This window comes from Mus caroli, chromosome 18, assembly GCF_900094665.2.
Source record: "Mus caroli chromosome 18, CAROLI_EIJ_v1.1, whole genome shotgun sequence".
NCBI classification, from domain to species: Eukaryota; Metazoa; Chordata; class Mammalia; order Rodentia; family Muridae; genus Mus; species Mus caroli.
In genome coordinates, this window is record NC_034587.1 from 44987295 (window position 1) to 44996992 (window position 9698).

The following is a 9698-nucleotide window of genomic DNA, read 5'->3' on the forward strand; positions in this document are numbered from 1 at the left end:
GGGAAGGGAAGGGAAGGGAAGGGAAGGGAAGGGAAGGGAAGGGAAGGGAAGGAAGGGGAAAAATGGTTAAATGAAATATTGACCAGACAGTTAGTACTCAGCTTTGTAGCAGTGTTAACACAGTAAATTGGCAGATCGTAGGACTGGCTTGTACAGCTGGAGGAGGTGTGCAAGGAGAGGGTAGGACTTGCATAGGCTGCATTGCTCCGCTTAGAGCATGCCATTAGCCTATGGGAATTCTGTAGTCACAACCTCTACAGATTCTGTGAGCTTCTGATAATTTCTAGTTTGTGGCTTTGTTGTTGTTGGAGGATTTGGTGTTGTTAACATATATTGCCATATTGTTGTATATTTTAATTACTGATATCCTACATTAATCATTAATGTAGAAATGTGAGAGTTACATTGAGTGGCCACTCTGCTGCACTTCTGAGAAAAAGCTTCATAATGTTCATCAAGGAAGAATTTTTTAAACACAATAAAAGATCATATGAGTAATTCAATAAGATAGCAGTTTGATATTACTGTATAATCAAGAGATATTTAAAAAATGATAATTGATTTGGAAAAACAATTTTTAGTGGGTATTATGACAACATGAAGACCATCATAGATGTTTAACAACAGTATCATGGTACCCTGGCTACCTGATTTAGGTGAATGAGTGAAGCCTGCATGACACAACTACTGACCAGCACCCCATTCTCCACTCCTAACGTGACAAGCATCTCCAAAGGGCTTTTGTCACAGAGTTGCTCCTCCTTGAGCATAACATATGCTTTTCTTATTCATAACAAAGAAGAAGAGGAAAAGGAGGAGGAGGAAGAAGAGAGGAAGGAGGAGGAAGAGTGAAGAGGAGGAGGAGGAGAGGAGGAGGAAGAGGAGGAAGAAGAGGAGGAGGAGGAGAAGAGGAGGAGAGGAGGAGGAAGAGGAGGAGGAAGAGGAGAGGAGAGGAGGAGGGGAGGGTGAGTACTGGAGGAGGAGGAGAAGGCGAGGAAGAGGAGGAGGAGGAAGAGGAGAGGAGGAGAAAGAGGAGGGGGAGGAAAAGAAGGGGGGAGGAGGATGACTATGATGATGACAACGATGACGAGGAGGAGAAAGACCAACTTCAATCATCCTTTTCATCCTGACCATTGCATGCCCTGGGTTTAACCTTATGTGTGACTTTATCTGTGAGAGGACCTGGTGAATATTTCTATCAGGAAGACTCTGTGAAGAGCACAAATCTATGAATGAGCACCTGGTTGTTCTCAGCAGTGGGTTGTCTCTTTCTGATTGTTTAGAACATGCCCTTTGACTCTCCTCATCTTCCACTTTAAGCCTCAATGCTATCTCTCTCCCATGGTTTGGGTGTAAATCCTAATGCTTCCTTTTGCTACTCACTGCACAGAAGAGACTACGGGTACCAGGCAAGCGAGAGTTTCATTTCACATTTCTGAGCAAAATTTAAAGTCACTTCTAGAACAAGGTTCGGAAGAAGCTTTTACTTAGCTTTCCGAGGACATTTACATAATTGAACATAAAAAAATCACCATGAGGCAAACAAACTCCTCTCCAGGGAGGCAGAATTACCTGGAGGTTACTTTGTAGACTCTATACTTGGACTTTTCAGCTTAGCCTCTAACAAACTGTGACACTTTTCCACAAGTTGCTTAATCAAGTTAAACTTCAATTACCTCAGCTATAAAATGGGGATTATAGTAGAAACTCCCTCAATGAGTTGTTGTGAGAACTGAATGAGTTGTCAAGCAGTTAGCAGTGGTCTGGGCGCATGTTATGCATTCAGTAAATGTTAATTATTATTTGTTTGAAGGTTTAAGGAATTTTAGCACAGCATGGTATGACACTGGCCATTTTCATGCTCTCAGTCGCTGGAGCACAGTCGCGCATTCCAACTCTAATACTGACATTGAACAAGGAACACTTTCATACATGAGAGGGATGATGTCTCACAATTAAAGCAGCACATCTAATGTAAATCTCTTTCTTCAAAAAAATATGCAGAATCCTAATCATTTTGATTATTTTTTAATAGGAATGTGAAATTCTACATTTATTGCCCAGTAGAACTCCTGAAAGGCATTGTGCAACTCCAAAAGAGCCTGGGCTGCTCAATAGGACCTATAAACCTGATCGCAACAGATTGAAAACAAGATGTGACAAGCAGTTTGACACTGGCCCTCCGCTAATTTCCGTTCCTTGCAAAGAGGCACCTCTGAATGGAAATAGCTCTGGAGAATGGATCATCACTATGGTTGGGGCCATGTCAGTCCACACATAAAACTGCAGTAAAGGGGAAAATAAGCGGTCATTGATTTCCTGGCAGTCCACCATCACCAAAGGCTGGGGAAAATGTCCAAGATGGGGCACCAGCTGCTCTCTGCTGGAATTTCTTTGTGGAAGGCATAAGGAGTGAGAGAAAGCTACCAAAAGCTGGGCATATAAAAAGACACACACACACACCCCCCACACACACTAGGATAGAAGAGGTGGTGTCAACTGCTGAGCCATGCTTCATTCTTCAAACTAAGCATGCTTCTTTTGCAGAAAATGGAGGAGGTGGGAGGGACGCTTCAACAAACCCGACCTTTATTTATGCAACACATTGGGAACCTTTCCAATGGGAATTTCTCATGCTCTTTCCCTCTCTCTGAATTCTGTTGGTGGTGAGACCTTGTTTTCTTTAAACTGCTCTGATCTAATAAGTATTTGCCTCAAAACTGGAACAAATACCCAGTGCAATTGTGAGTCCTCATTTACATAATTGCATTATGACAGCAATTTGGGGAGGATAATAAATGGAGATTACTGTGATGTTTGTTGGCTGTGATGTCCAAAACACTCCCAGATTTCTTTCTGAGTACCCCTGTGACAGTTTTGCTGAGTAAATAAGACTTAAAATTCCTTTCAAGTTTTGGTAGTGGGCAGTCATTCTTTGTTTCTCACTGGGCCATTGTGAGCAATGTGTCTGACAGAGGAATCAAATATTCACAAGATCATCCAAGAGAGCATGGGGTGCTAAGTTTCAGGTTTGGCAGGGCTGCTTCTACATGAATGTTAGCTACAAACACGGCTGTACAGAGAGGATGAGCAGGATTAAAATACAACTTTTTTTTCTTCATTTTCCCAAAACAGCACTGGTTATTGGCCTAAAGATTTGTTGGAAAATATTACATTTTAATGGGTTACAATTGAAAAATAAATGTATGTCATTAAAGAAATTAGATGGTCTTTAAATAGATATCTTATAAAAGCATATACCAGCTCTGCGAGCTTTTCTTCCTGCTCTCTATTTTCCTCTGTAAGTGTATGCAGATAACTTACTTAAAATATTTGGCTAGTGAAGGTGAGAGCATTGTAGTTTAAAAAATGGATTTGTGTAGTTTAAGCATATATTTGTCTAGCATAAGAAAATAGCTTAAGTAGTTTAGTAAATGATCTATAAATCCTTTTATTTTCTTGTTTAAAATTTTGTTTTAAAGTATATGAGTGTACATAGAGATGTATAGACAGCAGAGAGAGCCATTGAGCCTGGCTTAGATTTTTGAAAACCTCAATGCTTACCCCCAGTGACACACTTTCTCCAACAAAGCCATGACTATTCCAACAAGAGCATATCTCCTAATTCTTTAAAATAGCACCACTCCCTGGTCTCTAAGCATTTAAATATATCAGCCTATGGGGGCCATTGTTTCTCAAACATTCCACTCCTTGGCCCAATTAGGCCTATAGACATATTTTAATGCATTCAGTCCAATTTCAAAAGGCCCCACGTTCTGTCATAGTTTCAACACTGTTCAAAAGTCCAAAGTTGAAAGTCTTGGTTGTTTCTCAAGGCAATCTTTTAACTATAACCCCTGATTAAAATAAAATAATAATAAATCAAAGTAAAAAACCGAATCAAACCAAACCAAACTAAACCAAACCAAACCCAAACCCCAAACCAAAACCAAAACCAAAACCAAAACCAAAAAACCAACCAACCAAACAAACAAACAAAAAAACCCATGAAAACAGATCACATACTTTTAAAGTATAATGGAACAAATATACATTATGGTCAAAAGGGAAGGAAAGAAAGCACAGTGAGGAAATGCTGGACCAAAGCAAGACTGAAAACCTGCAGGGATCACTCCAAATTCTGCATTTCCATGTCTGAAACCAAAATACTCTTCAGATCTCCAATTCCGTAGGGCTTTGTTGACTGTAGCATACTTCATTCACTTGGGCTGGTTCCGCACCTGATCTCTAGCTTTTCTTGTCAGGGATCCTACAGTATGGGCCTCTCTAACATCTTAGGGTCTTAGCTTTGCTTGTCAGGCATCCTGCAGTTCAGACATCTCTAACATCTTAGGGTCTTCATCACAATCCAAGCTTTACCTTTATAGCTCCATGAAATAGTCGCTCTGAGCCTCGATGCAGGGACAACCCTGACACACTGCTGGCCTCAGCTGCTTTTCTTAGCCTCCGGTAGAGACAATCCCTTTCTTGTATCCTTGACTCTAAAGCCAGAATTATGTGACTGAAACTGCCAAGTTCTGCATACTGGGGCTGGAAAGTGTTCCTTGGTTCAATTACATCTGAATCAGCTTTCTGTTGTTGACGGTCTCTTTCACTGTTTAAACTTTTTTCTTTTTAAATTCTTTCTCACAAATTGGAAGATTAGCTGAGTTAGGTCTTGCCCTGAGGTCACTACTCCCTTTATTCCATTTAGCATCAGGCTTTTCTTTAAATATTTTATCTCCTTGAGCACTGGACTTATGCTCATTTGTTTTTTGTTTGTTTTTTTGCTCAACTTTGTAATTCTCAATATAGATCTCCATAAAAGTAGACACTAGTAACCACACAACTGAGTCAGTGCTAAGTCTGGAAATCTGCTCTGCCAACACCATTATTCCAAAACTCTTCAATTTTGCCTCAGGTAGACGTTTTGGATAAGTGCAGAAAGCAGTCATATTCTTTTCCAAAATATTACAAGAACGATCTTGAGGCAACTTATTACTATTCTGCTCTGAAACCTCTTGACCTGGACCATCATAATTGGTCATAGCACCACTGTCCTCCACACCCCTACTCGTGTGGCCCATTAAGCTCCCGTTAATGCATTCAACCCCTTTCCTAATTCAAAGCCTCATAGTCCACATTCCACAAGAAGCAGCATGGTAAGCCTGTTACAGCCATACTCCATTTCCTGGTACCAACTTCTGTCTTGGTCTGTTCTATTGCTGTGAAGAGACAACATGGCCATAGCAACTTTTATAAAGGAAGGCATTTAATATTTGCTTTTTTATTCTTCCAGAGTTTTTTTCTCATTGTATCATGGTGGGAAGCATGAAAGAACACAGGGAGATATGGTGCTAGAAAAATAGCTGAGAGTTCTATATCCAGATTTGCAAGCAGCAAGAAGAGAGATCTACTGGCCAATAGCTAGACTTTTGAAAACCTCAATGGCTACTCCCAGTGACACATTTTCTCCAACAGTGTCACACCTATTCCAGCAACCCTAAACCTTCTATTCCTTTCAAATGGTGTCACTTCCTAGTGACCAACCATTCAAATATAAGAGCTTAGAAGACCATGCTTATCCAAAACATCATATTGACCTTTGACATCTTACAGGCTAATGCTGGAATATTTTCTTCACAAATAAGCCTTCCTTTTGACAGCCAATTTCATTCTATATTTAGAAAGTAATAAGGGCACTTCTATTTTAAAAATTCATAATTTCAAAGTTCCTCGAGATCATGAGTGTTTTCTTATGCAACTTATGCATTAGAGTGACTTTTGTCAATGAGTGAGTAGTCTCTCTGGAAATACCTGGAGCATGATGATACCTTTCTTCTCTCAGATAACTGTATTGTTCTCTGATCAATTTCCTAACCCTGTCCTTGTTGTCTTTGTTCTATAATATGGCTGCCCATCATCCAGGGGTGGACTTGTCTTCCATCACTACTTTTCCAAGGCCTGAGACAGGTCAGCAGCACTTAGTGATGTAGGGAAACCATACAATGTGGGGAAAAAATGCAGCCTGCTAATGGCTCCTATATTCAGAATGTGGAGTAGTACTTCAAGGGTATTACTGGATCTTAGAAACCACAGGTTGTAGCTGATAAGCAGAGATTATATTTGAGCAAATTATACTATAACCTAAACAAAATCAAAGTTATCATCTTGTAGTTCCTGACTTGACATACTGTAAGAGATTTTTTCATTCAAATTCTAGTACTTTACATTATTGTGTTTAAGATCCTCTATGTTTCTCACCGGGCGTGGTGGTGCACACCTTTAATCCCAGCACTCGGGAGGCAGAGGCAGGCAGATTTCTGATTTTGAGGCGAGCCTGGTCTACAGAGTGAGTTCCAGGACAGCCAGGGCTATACAGAGAAACCCTGTCTCAAAAAACCAAAAAAAAAAAAAAAATCCTCTATGTTCAAAATTAATGTACAGCTTTAGCCTGTAGAACATATAATCACTTAGAAATTCAATTCTAAGGTGTTCAAGGACGTTTAGGTTGCACACAGCAGAAATGTGTGGTTTGTCTTTAACATAAATAAGATTGAATTAAGCAAATCTTCATCAAATTCCATGGAAAATAGAGACAGCATTATTCAGAGTCATCAGAAATAAGTCAACAATGTAATTAACCTAGAATTAATGATGTATTCCAAAACTACAGTTTTTACTGGCCAATTTTCTCAAGAATAACTCCAAATTCATACCTAGCCTGATTTTCTTTTCTTAAGGTGCCTCTATGTTTGCTATTTGCACTCTACCTGAAAGTGTTCCTTCAATATTGCCTTTATATTTGTAGGACTCCTGGGCACAGACTATGTCACATGATCTTGGTCTCAAATATCATTTCTCTATCTTCATTGCTTATAGAAATTTGCTTGCATAAAAATATAACAGTTATTTTGTGAGTTCATGTGCTTATAATATTATTCCACTGTCTTCTGACTTTAATTGTTTTCTGTAAAGAAGTAAGACATTTCATTATTAAAAGAATCCTTTTTCATTATTAAAAGAATGCTTTTCCCATACTGGTAATTTAAAGATGGACACAGGAATGCTGCTAAAAGTTATTTTAGGGTCTGCTTGGCTCTGTGGAGTCATAGAATTTCCTGAAAGTGAAAATATATCTTTGTACTAGTGTCAGAGAGCATGGGATGCTCTCAGACAATTTTCTTTTAAAAAGATAATTTTTTGCTACATTCATTAACATTTTTTCTAGGAGTTAAACTTTAAAAATTTTACATGTCAGTAATATCTTTGTCTTGCCTCTTGAGTTCTCAAGACATTTCATAATTTTAGCTCTCTGGTCTTTATTCTGAATAGTATCTTGTGACGATCTTCCAATTACTTGATACTCCTTTTAACCATATCTAGTCTACTGTTAAACTAAATTCATTATGCTTTCAAGCTTTCAAAAGTTGATTACCAAAAGTTTAAACTTCTTCCTTTTTACTTATTTTTATGTTTTTGAAAAACCCTATATAAGAAGTATATCTATATTACTCTTAACTCTTACCCCCTCAACTTTTCCCATGTTCCCCCTACCTGTAACTTTATTTTTTTCAAGCCTTATTTTTAATGATGGTTCTTAAATGCCCAACACCCATCAGAGGTAGTGGGAAAGAAAGGATAAGTGTGTGTGTGTGGGGGGGGGTTGGGGGGGATGGAGAGTGGACCTGTTTAGAAAGGTTCTCTGGAGCAACCCCTGTCTTTGCTGTCTGGAAATCGGCTGTTCAGTTCACAGGTTAGCAGCAGATGGATCTACTAGCAAATGTTTCATGGACACACCAGCAGTCCAGTTTAGTAGAGATGGGCTAGCAGCAGTGGTGACCTGATCTAGGATCTAGCAGAGACAGCCAGGCTTCAGCCTCAGCAGGAGTCATCAGGTGAGACAAGGAGAAATGCCAGGACTCATTTTCTTCTGTGCCTCTCTCAGTGAAACAAAGATCAATGATGATGTGAGGCCCACAAGCACTGCCCAACTAGCTCTATAAGCAAGCGAAGCTCGAGTCCTATGTATACCCTCCAACCATCACGTATCCTCCACAAGTTTTGCCTCAGCACAAGAGTCTGCCACAGATGATATCACTCTGCCAATCAGCCAGAGTTCATGGAAATGGCAAGAAGCCACAGCACACTACCGGAGGTTTTTTGGTGAGTTTCTCTCTATGGAGTCCCAACAGATGCAGCTCAACTACGAAATGTAAGACGGACCAATACATGTGTCTGGTTAGCGAAGCATCCTTTATCACATGTCCTTTCACGTGCTTGCTTTAGCAGAACATCCTTTTGCCTGTGTCTGCTTCGGTGAAATGTTCCTTCATGAGTCTGCTTTAGTCTTTCACCTATGTCCACTTCAGGAAACCATTCCTTCACATGTTTGCCCCAGCAAAATGCCATCCAACTGACTTTCCAAAGAACCCTTAAGTTTCCACTTAAACTACCCAAATTTATATCCTCTTCTTTTTAAAATTATTATCGATACACACCTGCACACACCCCTACAAACACCCACATGCATGCCGACACACATACATACAGTCTACTGAGTTCATTTAATGTTGCTTATATATACGTAAACAAACATCTTTTATTATCTCCATCATAAGAATAAATTATTTTAACGTCTATCAGCTAATTTTTAAATTTATAGCTGTAGCAGTATTAACTGCTATATTTCCTGAACTTTTCATTTTCATGTGTGTTTTTAAAATCTCTTGGTACCCACTTTTATTTTTAAATCATATATATAATTAATTTGACCAGGAAGCAATGTCATCTACTATAAAAGTGATTATATTGTTTTGTTTCTGTGAGTTAGGTATAAATTTCACATTCACAGATTATCCTAAACGAAATGAATTTTTATTAAAGACTGGAGTCAATTAACTTGAGCAAGCAACTCTGTTACTTGAAAACACCTGTTTAATATAGGTTTAATTTCATGTTTGTGAAAAATAATTTTATTCGTATTCTTTTTATATTGGTACTTTTTTTTGCCCTTGGTGGTACTTGACATGACTGTCTTTCTTCCTGGTCCTTTATAGCTACAGTTCTGAAAATTGCCATCTGGCAATTGTAGTATCTCAGAACTAAGGGGGGGGTGCAGATAACCTTGAAATAACTGTATATGCCATGGGCTGGAATTCTACCCTGGAGCTGGCCATTAAATGTTTGCAATCTTGGAAGCTTCCTCAAACCTTAATGAAGTTGTGAGTAGTCTCCCCTGCTTCTTTTGAGATAGAGTTTCACCATATAAAGTAGAATGGCCTTGAACTTGCCGTCCGTCCTCAAGCTTCAGCCTCCTACACAGTAGATTTACAGGCATGGTGCCACAATGCCTAGTATACACACACTGAATATGCCTAGTATGTACACACTGAATACATAAATGAATGTTTAAGAAATAAGTTATAAGAGAAGGTATAGTGTATGCTTCCACTAATATCAAAGTGAAAACTGGACTAAACTGGATAATAAATTATAAAAGACAATGTGATCACCCAAGAAGAAGTTCAACAAGGGGTGCATGATTTCAGACTATAAACAGAGTGTGATGCTTGAGGTTCACACTTACAATGAAGATTGTATTCAAATACTTGGGGAGTGGCTATTCTTTTACAGACATGTAAGACAGGAGACCCCAAAAGTTGTCAGGAGGGATAGCTCTCTTTTTTTTTTTTTTT

General features: G+C 39.0%; 1 pseudogene; it reads right to left on the reverse strand.

Annotated features, from left to right (window-relative positions):
• Nucleotides 1-5087, reverse strand: part of LOC110284533 — a 9064-nt pseudogene extending 3977 nt beyond the window's left edge.
• Nucleotides 5088-9698: the final 4611 nt, after the last annotated feature.